The sequence below is a fragment of the Trachypithecus francoisi genome, unplaced genomic scaffold (assembly GCF_009764315.1).
Source record: "Trachypithecus francoisi isolate TF-2019V2 unplaced genomic scaffold, Tfra_2.0 Lachesis_group17, whole genome shotgun sequence".
NCBI lineage: Eukaryota > Metazoa > Chordata > Mammalia > Primates > Cercopithecidae > Trachypithecus > Trachypithecus francoisi.
Window position 1 is genome coordinate 2,245,150 of NW_022681462.1, and position 19,751 is coordinate 2,264,900.

Consider the following 19,751-nt stretch of genomic DNA (forward strand, 5'->3'; position numbering starts at 1 on the left):
CCAACATGGAGAAACCCCGTCTCTACTAAGAGAGACATCCCTACTAAAAATTAGTAGTCTCTACTAAAAATACAAAATTAGCCAGGGTGGTGACCAGCTGACCTGTAGTCCCACCTACTCGGGAGGCTGAGGCAGGAGAACCGCTTGAACCTGGGAGGCAGAGGTTGCAGTGAGCCGAGATCATGCCATTGTACTCTAACCTGGACAAAAAGAGTGAAACTCCATCTCAAAAAAAATAAATAAATAAACAAATAAAATAAATAAATAGCATGGCCATAAAATTTATTGTTTGAACAGGAATACTTTCGAGAGTGAAAGGAGGCCCTATTAATAATTTTGCTGGCAAAAGGATGTAAACTGGGGCTGTTCCAAGCAAACTAATTGGTCACAGTAATTAAAAAAAAATACAAAAATATTTTTGCATTTCTACAAATTTGATTTTCTTGGATTTAACTGTACTGTGGAGTCAAGGTTCTGTCAATATTTCTTTCCATTTAGCTGGATAAATAATAAGAGGGAACTGTTTTATTACTAAGTTACTTTTCAGAAGAGAAATAAAATAAAAAGTCAGAAAAGAAATAAAAATTTAAAACTAGGGCTCTTTCTTTCTTTCTTTTTTCTTTTTTTTTTTGAGATACAGGATGTTGCTCTGTCTCCCAGGCCTCAAACTCTTCTGCTCAACTGATTCTCCTCCCTCAGACTCCCCACAAAACTCGTTTTTTATTTGTTTATTTTTATTCCAGACTATTGTCTGTATTTTGGTGACTCAAGGAGGATCAGAAGTAATTCTAAATGAGTTCGGAGAATTCTTAATTTCCATTCCTAAATCTCTTTTCTTTTTGAAGTAAATTATATGTATAAATGCTCTGCCTGAGAAGTATTCTGGTTTATTGAATTAAAATAGTTTTAAGAATTTTTTTTTCGGATAAAATGTGAAGACTCAAAGATAAGGATACGTTTAGTCCAATATTTGCTCTTGCTCAAGGAGAGATGTTGTTTTAAAGTCAAAGTGAAATTTTTTTTCCAAAACTTCTGATTCCTCTTTTTGTCTATGGCAAAATAGAAACTTGGGGCCAAGTGTAAGGACTGATGCTGCTGCAAGTCTGTGAGTGCACACTTATATGCACACAGGCCGGAACAGGTCTGGAAGGACATACACTTAAAAGTTAGCAATTTTCTTCTTTTTGCAAGTCTGTATTTTCAAAGAATTAAGATTTTAGTTTTTTGCTTGTCTCTGGTTGGAATGTTCAGTTTCCTAAACATCTCCTGGGAAGTGAGTACGTCTGCACTTCAGGAAGTGCTCTTGTCTGGAGGTCAAAGGGTTGGGGTCGCACCCCCGGGTCGCGGCTCCTCCAGGAAACCTTCCCTTGGGGATCCGTCAGGGCCTCAGAAGCCTCAGTGGATGACAGGGTGAAGGTGCCATCGTTGAGTCAAGTCCAGAAGTTCAAGAACTCCTTGCAGGTGTAGCAGTCACAGGATAGGGTGGGATCCTGTGGGAACCCAGCAGTAGGAATTGACGCGAGCAGCTCGGTCACCGGCCCTGTGGCCTCAGGGGGCGGACCCAGCTCGGACTGGTCGCGGGGCGGGGTCGAGGGCGCGGGCCGGGCCTCAGCGCGCATGCGCGGCGAGGGGGTGGGGTCAGGGCGGGGCTGCGCCCGGCGTCTAGAGCGGCGGCGGCTGGGGCTGCGGCGAGCGTGGAGGGTTAGCGGCTGGTTCGCCGCCGGGTCTGGCTCCGCGGGCCGGGGCGGGAGAACCAGCACCTGAGGCCGGGCCCGCAGCCCGCGACTTCACAACCAGGCGGCGGCGCTGCTGCTGCGGGGCTCCGGCGCGCGACCCGGCGGGACAGCGGGGCGGCTGGCGCCGGGGGCCGGGGAGCGCCAGGTAGGTGGGTCGGGCCGGGCGGGAGGCGACGCGGCCGCCGCGGGGGCCGGGGCCGGGGACTGACAGCCGGCGCGGGGGCGCGTCCCGGTCCCTGCTGGGCCGGACGGGGACGGCGCCCGCGGTTTTCATGGAAATTGCACTGCCTAGCGGTGCCAGTGGTCCGCCTGCGGTGCCGTCTTTTGAGAACAATCCGAGCCCGGCCGACCCCGAGCCCCGTGAAGACGCGGCCGCCCCGGCAGGGAGCCGGGTGCCGAGCGGGCGTGGGGCCGCGGGATGCAGTCGCGGCGCCTGCCCGGTGCGGCTCCGGGGCTGGGTCTACGGGCTCCTGACGCCGGAGGCCTTGCCGTGTTTTGGGTGAAAACATCACCGGGTGAAAGTAAACATGCATCTCCGTGTAGGAAATCTGGTCTCCATCCTCGAAACTCCTCCCTTTTCTGCGCCCTTAGACCCCGACAACATTTCTGGCATCTTTGCTTTCTGTGTTTTATTTCTCTCTGGCTTTGCTAGTCAATTAATGGAGGCCTGAGAAATGTGCAGGGATCTGTGGCAGTCTCTTGGCCAGGAATGGGTAGGCCCCAGAAGACAGACATTCAAAATGTCAGAGGTAAATTTGTGTCTTTGTGGGCGAAGGAAGGGAGTGTTGATGGTCTCGCTTCCCTCCCCCTGTCGCCTGCCCTCTGACATTACATAATGATGGGGCCTTCCTGCCCCGAGTTCATCCATAATGACAGACCATGAAAATTTTCCTCTGGGTGAGAAAGACCTATAGCTGGTAGGGCCCATCTTCTCTTTGGCTTTGCCACGGAATGTGTCTTGTGCTGGGAAGCTGCCTAAGAGTGGAATTTGATTTGTCACCTGCCCCTCAGGGCATTTAAACCAAGGGAATGGGGGTGAGGTGGCGATTTGGGTGTTGCAGAGAAATTCTGCCTGGTTCATCTGTTCACAGTGGGTTGTGTGGACCATGGGGAAGCCAGTGGGGTTGAGGACAGAGTGGGTTGACTACGGTGTGAATCATGGTTCTGCCGCTTGCTGACTCTGGTTCTTGTCTCTAAAAGATGAGAGCAGAGCCTTTTTTGCTGTTTGTTTTGGAATCTAGCTGCTGTTGGCGTTGGCCGGTGCACGTAGAATTGCTAATTTTTCTTTGGTTGAAACCACGCTTTCTGTAACGAAAATTTTGTTTTTGGATCTGGGCGAGGGCATTTGTTTCGGGGGTTCTTTGCTGAAGTGTCAACTGCTAATTTGCTGTTTTCTTTGAAGAAAGAATGATGGGGCCCATGTGAGAAGCACAGTGTGGTTGGTCTGTTGGAGAAGTGGTGCCAGGAGACCTTGATGCTGTCCGTCCCAGGGGTGGCGTTGCATGTGAACAGGCCTCCCAGTGCCTCATTCCCTGTGATGTCTTGTAAACACGCCTGTGAAGCCAGAATTACTGGGTAGAGTCTGGCTTGAAGATAAGGCTTAAAGAAATGGATGTGGACAAATTCAAAGAGAAAGAAACATTGTATTTCTACTGAGCTCCTTGTAGAATTAGTCTACTTACCTGGCCACCTTACTCATCATGTAGCACCTTTCTTCATTTAGAGTTTTCTGTCTCAAGGTGTTTATCTGCTTGGGTAAGTCTTGTTTCCCAACTAGATTCAGAGCCAAGGGCAGATGTTACAGTGCGTCCCTGTTTTCAAAACTGGGTATTTTGTAGTATTGCTGTTGAACCGGATATCAGCCTTTTTTTTTTTTAATCACTTTAAGGAAAGGATGAAATAATACACATGAGAGCTTTTTGTAAACTGTAGAGCACTAGAAAAATGGGATGTGTGTGACAGAGAACTGTCAGCCCTGCAAGTCCCTTTAACTAGCTGCCTGCCTAAGAGGGAGCGTTCTCAGCCAGCATCTCTTCACATGCACACAGGAATGGACCTGAAGGCGGTGTGGGACCAACAGACCCACTGGATCCCCAGCCCAGGGCTTAACATCTCCAGAATTCAGTGAGGCAGAGTGGAGGGGGAGGCTTTCCACCAAGACTGTTTCATCCTGTTTTCGTTTTTAAATGAAAAGCTCCTTTTAAATGAAAAGCTTAGTAATCCAGAAAGGTTGCCACAACATCATCAACCGCTCGTGGTGTCAGGAGGCTTTGACTTTCACTGAAAAAAAAAATAGCACAAATCTGCAGTGAAAAAGGCTTGATTATGTTGGCACTTCTGTAGAACTTGATTAATGAGCTGGTCTTGAGAGAGCCTTCGAAATGGCTTTTTTTTTCAGTGTCCTAAAACAGAAGCTCTGTGAGGAAAACATATTTTGAGGAGACCAATATTAACACCCATGCATGCTTGCTTCATTTTCTCTCTCTGTTTTAAGGAAAATGCCATCAGGAAGCTAATCTCAGGGAATTTACCTGTATTTCTGTTCATATGCACATGTTCTCTATTTTTTTTTTTTTTTTTTAGTATTTTGATATAGTTTTAGACTTACAGAAAAGTTGCAAGAATAAGCCAAAGGTTTCTTAGATTCTCCAAATGTGGACATTCTGTTACATTGCTTTATCATTCTCTTGTATTCCTATGTGTTACTACTTTTTTCTGAACTACTTAGAAGTAAGTTGCAGGCTTGAGGCCCTTTTACCTCTAAATGCTGCACCGTGTATTTCCCGAAAAACAAGGATATTCATAACAACAGTAATCCCAGCACTTTGGGAGGCTGAGGCAGGCGGATCACAAGGTCAGGAGATCGAGACCATCCTGGCTAACATAGTGAAACCCCGTCTCTACTAAAAATACAAAAAATTAGGTGGGCGTGGTGGTGGCGCCTGTAGTCCCAGCTACTTGGGAGGCTGAGGCAGGAGAATGGTGTGAACCGGGAGGCGGAGCTTGTAGTAAGCAGAGATCACACCATTGTACTCCAGCCCCGGCAACAGAGCGAGACTCCATCTCCAAAAAAAAAAAAAAAAAAAAAAATCATGGCCAGGCACAGTGGCTCATGCCTGTAATCCCAGCAATTTGGGAGACTGAGGCGGGAGGATCACTTGAGGCCAGGATTTTGAGAACAGCCTGGCCAACATGACGAAATCCTGTCTCTACTAAAAATACAAAAATTAGCTGGGTATAGTGACAGTCCCAGCTACTTGGGAGGCTAAGGCATGAAAATCTCTTGAACTCAGGAGGTGGAAGTTGCAGTGAGCCAAGATCATGCCACTGCACTCTAACCTGGGCAACAGAGTGAGACTCTGTCTCAAAAAAAGAAAAAAAATCAGGAAATTAAGGTTGATACAACACTATTTAGTGTAGAGGTCGTATTGAGATTTTGTCAGTTGCTTCAATAATGCCCTTTATAGCAAAAGAAAATCCTAGATCATCTGTTTTGCATTAGGTTTTTCTGTCTCTATAGTGTCCTTTAATCTGAAACAGTTATCAAGTCTTTCTTTTGTATTTCATAGCATAGACATATTTGAAGACTACTGACTTTTTAAGATAATGCCCTCAATTGGGTTTCCTGTGGTTTCATGATTAGATTCAGGTTTTGCACTTCTGGCGGGAGTAGCACAGGGTTGAAGCAGTCACAGTCTTCTCTTCTCTCTCTCTCTCTCTTTTTTTTTTTGTCTTAAAGAGAGAGGGTCTCCCTTGGTTGCCCAGGCTGGAGTGCAGTGGTGCCATCGTAGCTCACTACAGCTTGGACCTCCTCCACTCAGTGATCCTTCTGCCTCAGCCTCCTGAGTAGCTGGGATTATAGGTGTGTGCCATTGCACCCGGCCAATTTTTAAATATTTTACAGGTACAGGATCTCACACTGTGTTGCTCGGGCTGGTCTCAGACTCCTAGTCTCGCCATCCTCCTGCGTGGGCCTACTACAGTGCTGAGTTTATAGGCATGAGCCACTGTGCCCGACTGATGCTGCAGCCTTCTTAGTGCCCCATCAGGAGGCATATGCTGTGATTTTCCCCTTCTCTGGCCTTGAATTAAGGTGGTGTCTATCTCATGGAAAAGTTACCATTTTTGTAATCCCAGCACTTTGGGAGGCTGAGACGGGTGGATCACGAGGTCAGGAGATCGAGACCATCCTGGCCTACATGGTGAAACCCCGTCTCTACTAAAAAATACAAAAAACTAACCGGGCGAGATGGCGGGTGCCTATAGTCCCAGCTACTCGGGAGGCTGAGGCAGGAGAATGGCGTAAAACCCAGGAGGTGGAGCTTGCAGTGAGCTGAGATCCGGCCACTGCACTCCAGCCTGGGCGACAGAGCCAGACTCCGTCTCAAAAAAAAAAAAAAAAAAAAAAAGTTACCATTTTTCCCTTTGTAGTTAATCTGTGTCTCAAAGGAAGAGAATTTGAGACTATGTAAATATACTGTTACTTCTCATACAATTACTGACTAGTTTCAGAATCCATTGATGTTTCTTACCCGAGTCAATTATTAAGAGAGTTGGCAGATGATGATTTTCTAGTTTCATAGTTCCTTCTATATTTATTGGTTGGAATTGTACTGAGAGGAAGAACCTTCCTTTCTCTATTATTTATTTTTTGATTTGCATCGCTGGACTCAGGAATTCTTGCTTTATTCAATAGATTAGAGTCCATTGCTCCCATGATGCATTTTATTGCTCAAATTATCCTAGATTTGGCCAGTGGGAGCCCCTTCAGTCTGGCTTTTGTGTCCTTTTGACACATGCTCATCATTCTTCGAGGACTTTTCTTCCTGGCACAAAATCTTCGAGACTCAGCCTCTACTTTCCTTGTCCCAGCCCTGGAATCAACCGTTTCTCCAAAGAGTCCTGGTTTCCTTTAGTGGAGAACAGTATTAAAAACCGAGACGGTCGGGCGCGATGGTTCACGCCTGTAATCCCAGCATTTTGGGAAGCTGAGGTGGGTGGATCACAAGGTTAGGAGATCGAGACCATCCTGGTTAACATGGTAAAACCCCGTCTCTACTAAAAATACAAAAACTTAGCCGGGTGTGGGGGGTGCCTGTAGTCTCAGCTACTCGGGAGGCTGAGGCAGGAGAATGGCATGAACCCGGGAGGCGGAACTTGCAGTGAGCCAAGATCGCGCCACTGCACTCCAGCCTGGGAGACAGAGCGAGACTCTGTCTCAAAAAAAAAAAAAAAAAAAAAAAAAAACAACAACAACAACAAAAAACCCCGAGATGTAGGCACTAAGCCTGCCTGTTACTACTGAGGTGTCATTGATTGTAGACCTTCTCAGGGGATGGATGCTCTCATTGTAAACATAAATGTAGTCACATTCCACACAATTTTCTGTGGCTTGCTTTTTAAATGTGTACTCCTTCTATTAGGCTGTGAAACTGTGTTTCCCTTTAACTCGGCCACCATTTAAGAGAATAAGTCTTGTCAATTTTGGCAATCTAATGGGCAAGGAAGACAGTATTGTTTTAATGACATTTCCCAAATTACCAAAAATATCGGATACCTTTTCTTGTTAATGTATATTTTAACTTCTAATGAATTACCTGTTTATATCCTTTGTTCATTTTTTCTTATTGGGCTGTTTTTCCTTATCTTACTAGATTGTGAAAGTTACTGTAACTTTGAATTTTATTCTTGGCAGCTTTAGAATGCTTTTTAAAGTGTGATGCTTTTTTTTTTTTTTTAAAGTCCTAAATGCCAAGGAACCCAAGCTTTTCCGAGTACCCCCTGCATGCCAGGCCTCCCTGGACATCCTGTGGGAGGTTCTGTCCGAAGGTGAGCTGTGGTGTTGAAGAGTGGTCAGGACACCCTCCTGAGGGGAGTTAAAAGAGGCTCAACTGGGATGAAAACCCAGTTATATCACCTAACTTCCTTGACAGGATTAAAAAATAAATGCTTTTCATTGTAAGGATACAAATTGATTACCTGGACTTGCTGGTATCAACAATTTCTATTTTCAGTATTTTGGTTTATAAATCAGGACTTTTCTTTTACACAGCCCTTTTTGCTGAGCATACACACATGCACATCTTTCAAAACCCTTATTTTATCCCTAGAACTATGGTGGACTCTGGCGCTGCACTTTCTGTGAGCATCCAGCTAGCTGTGTGACTTTGGGCAAGGGGCTTAATCTTTCTGTGCCTCAGTTATCTCATCCACAAAACTGGGCTGATGGTAGTAGCAGCCCCAGAGGCCTGGTGGGAGATTAAATGAATTAACAGTTAATCCTGGTGCCTCAGAAGTGTGCAGAATGGAAGTGGTACAATAGGTTCATATACAGAGTGTGGGTGGCTGGCGGAGCTTGGAATTAGATCAGCCTTTCCTCTGTGGATTTAATCTCTTAGTTATCTCTCTCTTTTTTTGAGATAGAGTCTCACTCTGTCGCCCAGGGTAGAGTACAGTGGTACCATCTTGGCTCATTGCAACCTCCGCCCCCTGGGTTCAAGCAATCCTCCTGCCTCACCCTCCCGAGTAGCTGAGATTACAGGCATGCGCCACCACATCCAGCTAATTTTGTATTTTTAGTAGAGACAGGGTTTCACCATGTTGGCCAGGCTGGTCTCGAGCTCCTCACCTCAGGTAATCCACCTGCCTCAGCCTTCCAAAGTGCTGGGATTACAGGTGTGAGCCACTGCATCCGGACTTAGTTGTCCCTTGCATCATAGCCTGTCTGGTATTGGAAAGCCAGGGTCCTGGGTGCGGTGTGCATGTCTCCTCTTTCTGGTCTTTACACCTCCCTTCGTCATGCCTTATCAGGCTGTCAGACCCATGCCTGCAAGCCAGCCTAGCTGGCCTCTGGATTTGCCCACAGCCCTAACCTGGAGTATGTATAAGACTGCTGGTCTTTTAGTATGGAACTTGTTCAGTGAGGCTCATCTGGTGAAGGACTTAGGCACAGTAAACAAATGTATATGGTGGGGGTGGTGGTGGGGATCATGCTCTGGTCAGGTCAATTTTCTGGAATAGGGTCAGGAAGACAGGATGTCCTCTGGTGTCCAGGAGGAAGGGTGGGGACCACTGGAAGAGGAAAGTGTTTACTCGCTTCCAGCCCCGGTCCTGGGATCCTCCTAGAGCCCTTTCCCTGAGACACCTGGTAGTTCTGACCTCCGGTTGCTGCAGCGCCTCTCTTGTTGCACCTCACCAGGTGGTATTCTGATGTCTCCTGAAAACCTCCTTTCCTGCGCCTCCCATAGCCCTCACGCAGGTGGCATCAGCTGCTATTATGAAAGCTGTCTATTATTAATTCACCCTAGCATATTGAACAGCCTTCTTTCCCTCTCTCGTGTTGCTTGCATTTCTAAATGGTGTATTCTCACACCAATTAATTTGAATTTTCAAGAAGGATGACCTAAGTGTATGAACTCTGGGAATGTGAAGGAAGTGTTTAGGCAAGTGGTTGTTTCTGGGGAACAGGGCCCTCCTAGGAAATAGGGATGCCCAGTTCAAGCTTTTCGCTGGATTATGGGGTGTGTCCGTTGGGATGCTTTTGGCTGCCAACAGTGGCATTTATTATCTCAGAGAACTGGAGTCTCCATCAGCATGTCGCAGTTGCATCAAGGACCTTAATTCTGCTCTTCTGTGCAGCCGTCACTGCCGGTTTCATCCTAGGGGGTTAGTCTCCTCATGATTCTGAGATGGTCGTTAGGGGCAGTGGGACTGCATGCTTCCTTGTTCCTGTCCAGCAGGAGCAGGAAAGGAGACCAACCAGCTGATTCCCCAGCCCGTATCTACCAGTCCTTCCCTCTGGCCTGTGAGAGCAGAGGGTCACGGGGCCTTCCCTGGACCAGCAACGTGAGGCTGTTGAGAGTGCTGTGTGCTGATTGGCTTAGGCTGGTGGTCCTCCAGGTGTGGTCCTCAGACCAGTAGCATCAGCATCACCTGAGAACTTGTTAGAACTGGAGATTCATGGATCCCACCCCACCCACTGACTCAGAAACTCTGGGATGGGGCCCAGAAAGCTGTGCTTTGAGAAGACTCCCAGGTGATTCTGATGCAAGGTCACATTGGAGAGCAGCTCTTTTAGTTTCATCAAGACTTCCCCCACTCCCCAGTTGGAGACAGAGCTGACTTCCTGAGGACCGGGGAGGAGGTTAGGTCCTGGAATGGCAGGAAGGAAGAGTGGATGGTGGGTGGCCAGCCCACAGTGTGAACTAGCCATGTGTAAGGCCCTGAGGGCCGCTTTGCTCTCCTGAGTCCTTCCCCTGCCCCCCATTCGCCAGCTTGTCCACCCATGTAAGTTTCTCAGCCCCCTTGCGTGAAGCTTGTCAGTTCCTCCAAGTGTGGCCTGTACTCTCCCTGTATGACTCGGTGCTAACGGAGGCAACCTCAGTAACACCCCAGCTCCAGGTCCGTCCTGGCCTAGCAGGGATGGCGTCCAGCGGGCTGGTGCCGAGAGTCCCCATGGGCTATTATGACTCATCTTCTGAAGCCATTCCTGAAGTGTGTTCATTTGTGTAGGGGCTGCCTACGTTGCTACTCCTTGCTCAGCTAGAAAAAAAGAGCAGTGCAGTTAGTAGGTGCTTGAGAAATATTTAGGGAATTGGCCCGGAGACAGCCCAAGTGATTACTTTCAGTGGTGGTTTTTACCTGTGTTCTGTCCCCTGTTTTGCAGGTACAACTCCAACTTGATGTTTGGGTGAAATAAATAGCCACCTCCGTGGTGTAATTTGTGAGATCACAATGACCCACTTTTCTGAATTTTTCCTGAAACTAAAGAATTGAGATATTTCTGGACTTTCAGCTTTAAAGATTCATCTTAATACATAAAAATAACTTTTAAGGGTAGTCTTGTACTGGGCTCTAACCACATTTGCACTAATTATTGAGGAAGGAAGGGCACCTGAGGAGGAAACAGGCTAGAGAAGGGTCCACACGGCACGTTTCAAAATGCAGTGGTTCATGAAATCAATTTGAGGTTGTAACTAGCATTAAAAAGCTTTTCTGAAATATCAAATATCCAAGTACATTTCCTATGGGAAGGATAACCCTTTTTTGGTGAAACATGTAGTTATTGACATGTAGTGTATTTGGGGTATTGTGATGGTGTGACTGTTTCTTACAGTGGGTTTTGGTAAAGATGTGTCAAAGCCTAGGGCTGAGTGCAGCGGGTCCTAACCTGTAGGAAGGCGGGGCCTATGCTGGATATGTATACACTTGGGGTCTTTTCCTGGGCCTGGGGCCTGTGGCTTTTGTCAGAACCTGGTGGTCTGTGACTCGCCATAGATCGAGAACCACTGACCTAAAACCAGAGGAGACCTTCAGTGGTGCGGGCCAGTGGGAGTGGAGCTGGGGGCATGAGGAGCAGGCACAAAGCCCTGGGCCTTGTCCTGCTCTGGCATATTGTTCATGGCGTTAAGTCGTCTGGGCCGGATCCTCCTGATGAGGAGGCCTCTGCACGGCCACCCTGAAAGACAGGGGAGATGGTGGCAGGGAGTGTGTTGATCACCTGAGGTCAGGAGTTCAAGACCAGCCTGGCCAACATAGTGAAAACCCATCTCTACTAAAAATACAAAAATTAGCTGGGTATGGTGGTGCACACCTGTAGTCCCAGCTACTTGGGAGGCTGAGGCAGGAGAATCACCTGAACCCAGGAGGTGGAGGTTGCAGTGAGCTGAGATCACACCACTTCACTCCAGGCTGGGTGACAGGGCAAAACTCCCTCTCAAAAAAAAAAAGAAAAAAATTAACTCTGGTTGCCAGATGGGTCCTTTACCTAACAGGTGTATCAGCATATTTCTCCATAAGAGAGAGAGAGTCTCCTTGTTTGGGGCTGACCCCAGTGAAAGCATTGCTGCTTGTGACTCCCCGCTGGAATCCTTTGTGCCTTAACACTGTCAGGACAGTTCCCAAGGCTGGCTTCGGGTCAACCATGATCCCCATTATTTAACGCAGGCTCTAGTCTGGTTTGTATCACAAAGCTTATGTAGTGATGGCCTTGGCATGTTTGTACTTGTTGTTTTGGGGAAGGGGCAAGTTGGATTGTAGGTAGAAAGTGCTGGATGTGAATCCAAGTCAGCTTTCTCATCTGTAAAATGGGGAGGGTGCTGGTCTCACGGGAGGGTGGCGGGGATTGATAATGTACGTGGGAGATGGCTGTGAACCGCAGTGCACTGGATCAGTGCAGACATGAATGTTTCTACCCCCGCTCCACTTGAAAGTCTTGGTAACTCTGTTTTCCCCACAGTACTCTTATTTTTCACGTGTGCTCAAAGGGCTGGAGTATACCCTATTGTTGACTCCTGCTCAGGGCACCCTTCAGGGGAAATGTCACAGAAGAGGGAGGTGCTGAGAGGCAGGGACATCCAGCGAAGTTCAGAGGAGAAGGGGGTGGGGGTGGGGGTGGGGGTGGGGGTGGGAGAAGGAAGTGGAGGGCTGGCACTCCCTAAACTCTCAGTCAGCTGGTCACTGACCCAACTGAGCCTTCTACTGACACTGTTTTTATAAGGAATGGAAGGACTAATGATTGTACGAGCTGAAATGTTGAGTGTTTTCACATTTCTTATTCATTCTTTGTTCTCTGTGTATACAAATGTTACATGAAATGATCACATTACGTAATTGGGTGATAATCAAATGGCAATAAAATGGTATGTTTGACAGAGCCCACTATTTTAAAATAGGGCTACGTGCCAAGAAATGTCAAGATAGGCTGGGTAAGGTGTCTCAGGCCAGTGATCCCAGCACTTTGGGAGGCCAAGGTAGGAGGATCGCTTGAGCCCAGCAATTCAGACCAGCCTGAGCAACAAAGCAAGACCCTGTCTCTACTAAAAATTAAAAAATTAGCCAGGTGTAGTAGTGCACTTCTTGGGAAGCTGAGGCGGGAGGATCACTTGAATTCAGGAGGTTGAGGCTACACCGAGCTACGATCACACCAGTGCACTCCAGCCTGGGTAAGAGAGTGAGGCCCTGTTTCTATAAAAAAAGAAAAAAAAAAGAGATACCCCAGAATCTTCCAAATATTGTTACTCCTATGGTTTGGAAGAGAGGAGTGAGTAAATGGATTGGCCTTAGGGATGGCACCTTGCTGGTAGACTGTGCCCATCTCAGGTAGAATGCGAGGGCTAGCAGTCTCATGTGTAGTTTGTCTCCAACTTGCCAGTGACTTGGTGAAGTCATGCCTGAATCTCACCCTCCTCTTTTCTTGTTCATCTAGCGAAGGTGATTTCCTTTGTTCCTCCCCCCTCACATCCTCCCTGACGCGGAATGGAGTGGTGATAGTGCCCAGGGGCTACATGGTGAAGTGTGGTGTGTTCTTGATTTAGTTCTCGTTGGACTAAGACACACACACATACAAGTGTCTATTTAGGGAAGTTGTTCTTTGGTCTGTTTCCTTGGAAATACTGCCTTTTTATTCTTTCACTTTCTCTCCCCTCTGCAGTGATTCAGCAGTAGCTTTCTAGAGAAGAAGAAACTACATAGTGTCAGAGACCCTGGAATACCAAGGATATGTCAGTGGAGAGGGAAGCTGCCTGTGTGTCATGCAGACCACATTCTTCCTGGTCCAGCTAGAGCGTCCCGTGCCTTTCCTTGGTTTTTCCATCCTCTCTCCATCACCCCTTCTGAGGCCCTTTGCAGACAGTCTCCCAGTACAACTACAGATTTTTGTAAGACCAGCCCTTGTCGTTTTCCCCTTGACTGATGGAGACCACTTGACTCTAGCATGCTTTATGCACACTTATCTTCTGTTTCAGGTCTGAACTGTCTGTCTCTTTCTGACAACTTTCTTTCCTATTAGCCATTCCTGACTTGTTTCTTTTTTTTTTTTTTTTTTTTTTGAGACAGAGTCTCGCTCTGTCGCCCGGACTGGAGTGCAGTGGCCAGATCTCAGCTCACTGCAAGCTCCGCCTCCCGGGTTCTCGCCATTCTCCTGCCTCAGCCTCCCAAATAGCTGGGACTACAGGCGCCCGCCACCTCGCCTAGCTAGTTTTAGTATTTTTTAGTAGAGACGGGGTTTCACCGTGTTAGCCAGGATGGTCTCGATCTCCTGACCTCGTGATCCACCCGTCTCGGCCTCCCAAAGTGCTGGGATTACAGGCTTGAGCCACCGCGCCCGGCCCCTGACTTGTTTCAAAAAGGACACATGGACTTGAAATCAGTTAAAGCAGAAAATGATGAAAAAGAAAAGGGCTTCACATGTCAAATAGATACAACTATATAAGTTGTAGAAGAAGCTCTGAACACGTTACAGGGAGGTTGCCATTGCTAAAAGCTTTTACATGTTTTATTTATTTATTTTTAGAGACAGAGTCTTGCTGTGTTGCCCAGGTTGGAGTGCAGTGGTGTGATCATAGCTCACTGCAGCCTTGAACTCCTGGGCTCAAGCATCCTCTTGCCTCAGCCTCCCAAGTAGCAATGACTACATGCATGTGCCACCACACTTGGCTAATTTTTAATATTAATTTTTTCTAGAGACTGGGTCTTGTTGTGTTGCCCAGGCTGGTCTTGAACTCCGGGCCTCAGGCAATCCTCCTGCCTTAGCCACCCAAATTGCTGAGATTACAGGGCATGAGCCACTGTACCCAGCCACTTTTACGTTTTTCGTTCTCATCCGTTCCTTCTGGAAACACTGCGGAGACCATGAGAATAGAAGCTTGTCGTACTCCATAGTGCAAATCGTCTTACAAATAGTGTTCAACCATCAATTGCTCAAAACACGTGTTTTGTGACTATTATTGTAGGGTGCCTTTGAACTGTATGGTATGTTAAATAACTCCACTGGAGGAAGGAAGATCTTTGTGTTTTGAGTCAACTTAATTATTTAATCATTCTTTAATTAGTGTAGTGTCTTTACTAAGCTAGATAATTAATATATTTTGTCAAAGAGAGAAGAAAGCCAGTGGATGGGTTGTGAAGTGGTGAGGGACCTTTTGTATGGGTGGGTTTTCGTGTGGCTCAAAGGGAAAGGATACCTCAGTGACAGCAGTGTCACCGGAAACAACTTTGTACCAACTTGCACGGTGAGGAACATTCAGTTTTTAAAGTTAGTTTCACTCAGTTTCTCCTGGGGGAACACATTGGCCTTTCTCATTGGGGATTTGACTGTTGGGCCATGTCCCTGGGTGTGTCCCAGCCCAGACACTCAGGGTACTGGCCACCCTGCCTCAGCCCCCTCTGGAGCAAAGAGAATTTTAAGCAGTAGTGGATATAACTCATTTCGAGGAGGATTAGATCTAGCTGGGTGAGCATAGTGGCATGCACCTGGTGAGGCTGTAGTCCCAGCTACTTGGGAGACTGGGGCCGGAGGATTGCTTGAGCCCAGGAGTTTGAGACCAGCCTGGTCAGTATAGTGAGACCAGCCTGTCTCAAGCAAACAAACAACAACCGGATTCCGTGAGCTATGACTAAATTCCAGGGCAGTAACTGCTGTGTTATTCTTTGGGAACTGGGCATCCCAGGGTTTGACCAGTGTTTCGTATGATAGTTTGGCTCTTCTGTAAACTGTTAGGACTATACCAGTGTTTGTCATGGCAGCTAGCAGCCTGTGGTGTAGATGGTGAACCTAACTTAATGGACTACTGTCATGAATGCAAACAGGTGCTATTTTTACCTCATAACCTAGATTTGTCTGCAAATTAAACATTTGAGACATAAACAGGAGTTTGGTTTATTAAAGCTGTTTGAGCTTGCTACTCAGGCAGGCCTAGAAATAGGATTGGCTAGCTTTTTTAGGATTATATAAATGTTGACTCTATTAGGGAGAAACTCTTATTTTTGTTTTGTTTTTATTTTACAGACAGGGTCTCACTGTGTTGCCCAGGCTGGAGTGCAGTAGACAGCCATAGCTTGTTGCAGCCTCAAAATCTGGAGCTCAAGTGGTTCTCCTACCTCAGTCTCCCAATTAGCAAGGACTACAGGCATATGCTACTGTGCCCAGCTAAATAAACAATTTTTATTTTTATTTTTATTTTTAGAAGTGAAGTCTTTTTCTGTGGCCCAGGCTGGTCTGGAATGCCTGGCCTCAAGTGATCCTCCTGCCTCAACCTCCCAAAGTGCTTGGATTGCAATCATGAGCCATCACACCCTGCCTAACTTCACATTTAAAAAAGACTTGAGCCTGGGCAACATAGTGAACCTTCATCTTTACTAAAAATTAAAAAATTAGCGGGGCACACACAATTATGTGGTGCACATATATCTGTAGTCCCAGCTGCTCAGGAGGCTGTGGCAGGAGGATAGCTTCAGCCCAGGAGTTCAAAGTTGCAGTGAGCTATGATTGTACCGCTGCACGTCTTGGTGACAGGGGCTTGCCCCTGCCTCGAAAAAAAAAAAAAAAATCATCAAATAGCCCTTTCTCACCTTCTCTCCCCTGGGAGTGGCTACGGACAGGCCACAAATGAACACAACACGTATCCTGGTACCCAAGATGAATCTTTGCTGCCTGTGATGCCTGAGCCTAGTGATTATCTTCCAGAGTGTTTTGCTAGCCAGTTCTTTCTCCGTAAAAACATTCAGATTTTGTTTCCTCTTTGAGAGTGAACTATTTTACTTAAGGAAGCTGGCCACCGAACTTCATAGAAATGCCTTCCTGCCCTGTCATGGCTGTGCTGGTCTGTGTGTTTTTCGGGGCTTGCTTTCGCATTCTGCTGGTATCCTGGGTGAGCCTCTGGCCCAATGAATGGGATGCCACACATTTTTTTTTCCAGGAGAAACAAAAGGTGTTGGGACCTCTGAGGATGCAGAGTGAGGCGTGGCCAGGGGGAAGTGGTTCTGATTTCCACATGGCGTCTCTCTGGACCTTCAGGAGGAAGGCACTATCAGTGGAGCACGGCAGGGAGAGAAGTACAGCAGAGGTGAAGGTCTCAAAGCGTGACGCACTGTGAGAGGTGGCTTTCAGCACACCGCTTGCGGCCCTGCTAGCACCTGTCAGGATGGCAGCCACCACACGCCCGAAGGCACCCGAAGTGCTTGATTTTGACTGACTTTTACCACATTTGCCACCAGTGTGGTTGGAGCATTCATGGGGCACAGAATATGGTACCAGGTCAGGACTGCGTAGTGCTGAGGCAGAGCTTTGTCCTTCGGGAACGCCGCTCACTTGTGAGACAAGATGGGTGGTTCAGGTCTGGACTGGCCCAGGGGAGGGAGTAACACTGAGTAGACCTGGGCCAGGGGCTTGCCCCTAAACCAGTGGTCCCTGCACCTGGGAAAATCGGCACTCTGATTGCCTCACCTGGTTTCCCGCCCACCCCTCCCTACCCTAGTTGAGTGGCCTAAGAGAGGGTAGAGTTCAGGGAGGAAGGGGGTCACTGCTAAGCAGCCAAAAGGAAAAACAACATGAAAGTAAGAAAGTCTACCAGGACACCCTGGAGGGCTGGCGTGCAGAGTGCTGAGGGGCTGACTCCCCTGCGTCCGTGTGTGGGAGGCCCTCTTACCCTCTCCTCCTTGGTGTGCAACTGGTTAATAGTAATTCCTTGAGGATCTGGAGAAGTTGCTCAAGTGTTAGATTCCACTTTACTGCGTGCTGCGGGGGCTTTGTGTCCCACCGTGGCATTCACAGTGTGAAGACTGGCGGAGTTCTTTATGGACACACCCTGCGAACATCGTGGATCTGGGTTGTCATAAGACTTAAGTGTCCTTCAGGGCAGGGACAATAGCTCAGTTTTCTTTGTATCTCCAGAGTGCCCCACTGTGCCTGGCACAAAATAGTCATATAATCAATGTTTGTCGAGTGAATGAATGAACAAAGCTAGTCTGTCCTTGTGAAAAAGTAGCAAGAAAAGCCTCAGCCTGTCTTGGGAAGACAGCCTGCTTCCCTGAGGTCAAGTTGAGGTTCAGTCTCACTGAGGAGAAGGAGGTGAGACCAGAAGCCACTGCACAGCTGCTGCCCCAGTAAGTTCTTGGGGAGAAACCAGAACAGTCAGTTTGTCTCATTGTGCTTGTCAAAGGCAGAAGCCTGTTCTCAGCAGTGACCTTTTTTGTCCTTGGCACATAAGCCCATTTGTGGCTGGAACCTAGGGCTGCTTCCGCTCCTCTGGGTGAGAAGGTGCCACACCTTCGGGTTTGGTCATCGTGTGTGTGTGTGTGTGTGTGTGTGTGTGTGTGTGTGTGTGTTTAAAAGTAAGTTTTCTCCATACGCATGTACATGTACATACATATGCAAGTGTGGTATTATAGGTGCCAAAGGATGCAGAGAAGCCTGGTAGGGTAGTGGCACCCAGGAACGGTGGCCTCTTCCTCTCATGGGTTTTGGGGAGCATCACAGGGCCTCAGGGAAGGGTGAGTTACGTGTCAAGGGAGGGCAGTGGCTCAAGCCAGGGGTCTTCAGAGATAAATGAGGAGGGACTGGGGCAGTGCATCAGGAAGGAGGCTCCGGAGAGGCAGGGCCAGATCACCCAGGGGCTTGAGCCCCTTCAGGCCTTTTGTAAAGTTTGGGAATTCATTCATCCCACACTGAAGGATGTCAGACTCTTTAAGACTCTTCCATTCTTTTTGTTTGTATCATTCCTTTAAATGACAGAAGCAGTTCCATAGTCATTTTCATGGACTGGAGAGGCCTTGCTTGGATCACAGTAATTCTTACAGCAGTGCCAGCGCTCTCACCACCAGTTTTGGGGGATGGTGGGCCGCGACTTGGTTTCCTTGTCTCTGCTCCCTGTTGCCTGTACAGTTGCGGATGCCGCAGCTCACCCAGTGCAGCGTGGCAGCGGGTCCTGCTGCAGGACGTCCACGATGCGGACCACAGGGCAGGGTGCCCCTGGCCTCCATGGGGTCAGGGGTGGAGCTGTTATCTGTGAAATGACAGAAATGAAACCCAGCAATGGGGAAGAATCGTCTGCACCCCCTCTAAGCCACCTATGAAGCACTGTGCTGAAACACCATGAGGAAGAGGAAGCATTGGGGTGTCAAGAAACGCGGAAATACTGGTTTCTAGAAACGATATTAATTGTCTCAGGGGCTCTCCCTACAGTGTGAAATAGCTGACTGGGCAGCTGCGGCAGGCTCCATCTTCTCCGTAGCCGTGCTCTTCCCGTGGCCTCGCGGGGTGTCTGCGCAGTGGGTGCGGTGCAAAAACACACAGTCAAGCCTGCGAGTCAGTAGCTGGCAAGGGGGTGGTCTGGTAGCGAGAGATGATTACAGGGACGGGTTGGCTCATGGTGCTGCCACCCCACCTGCCATCTCTAAGGTCCTGGGACTCTGACTTGGAATGTAGACTTCACTGTGCCACATGATGTAGTGACGTGGCAGAGGAGGCAAACAGGGTAGAAGGAGACAAGGCAGAGAAGAAGGAAGGACGCTCACTGCCAAGGCCATGGCGGTCACTGCCAGCAACAGTCGTGGGCCTGGCTTCGATTCTGTCACCTGCGGGGGTGACTGCCCCAGAGCAGGGCCCCTCGAAATCTTCCATCCCCTTATTAGCTGTGCGCTCATGTCTCTCGGGGAGACTTCTCAAAAATCTCCCTGTACTGTACTTGGTTTGACACGTTTGATAACATTTTATATTTTGTTTTTTAATAGGCAAACATTTTCATGGCTTAAAAATTGTAAAATATAGCAGGATATGTGGTGAAGCCTGTTTCCTACCCTGTCCTCTAGCCATCCGTGTCCCTCCGTTAAGACACCAATGCCATGTGCTTGTTGGGTGTCTTCCTGGAGTTATGCTGTGTATATGCCAGCAGGCCTGCATGTGCAGACATGAGATAGTTTTCCACACCCCTGGTGCCATGCTGCGTGCTCGCTGTGCGCCCCTTCTCCTGACGGTTTCACTGGCCCACAAGGAGTTTTGGGTTCCTTTGTCCAGCTGCATGCTGGCCTGCTGCCAGGCTGTGCTGCAGATTCTTCAACCAGTGCTCTCCGGATGCCGGTTCGCCTCTTTCCAGCCCGTGCTTTGGTACTACTAATATGTTAGTGAAAGAAGCTGCACCCCCGTTGCTCTGAGGTCTGGGCCTAGACTCTGGCTGGATCGAGCATCATTCTAGCTGGTAAAAGAGGGTGGGGGTAGATGACGTTTTTAAGCTTTTGCCC

The 19,751-nt window shown here is 48.1% G+C and overlaps 1 protein-coding gene across 14 annotated transcripts in view; it reads left to right on the forward strand.

The window, feature by feature from the left end:
* Nucleotides 1–1,665: 1,665 nt before the first annotated feature.
* The window catches only part of INPP4A (inositol polyphosphate-4-phosphatase type I A), a 153,855-nt gene continuing 135,769 nt past the window's right edge, over nucleotides 1,666–19,751 (forward strand). For 12 of the 14 annotated variants that reach the window (XM_033238940.1, XM_033238948.1, XM_033238946.1 and 9 more), the window contains exon 1: nucleotides 1,760–1,881. The gene's annotated coding sequence lies outside the window, so the exon portion shown is untranslated. Of the gene's footprint in view, nucleotides 1,882–19,751 lie in introns of all 14 variants that reach the window. The other 2 variants (XM_033238947.1, XM_033238941.1) reach the window with 2 other exon arrangements.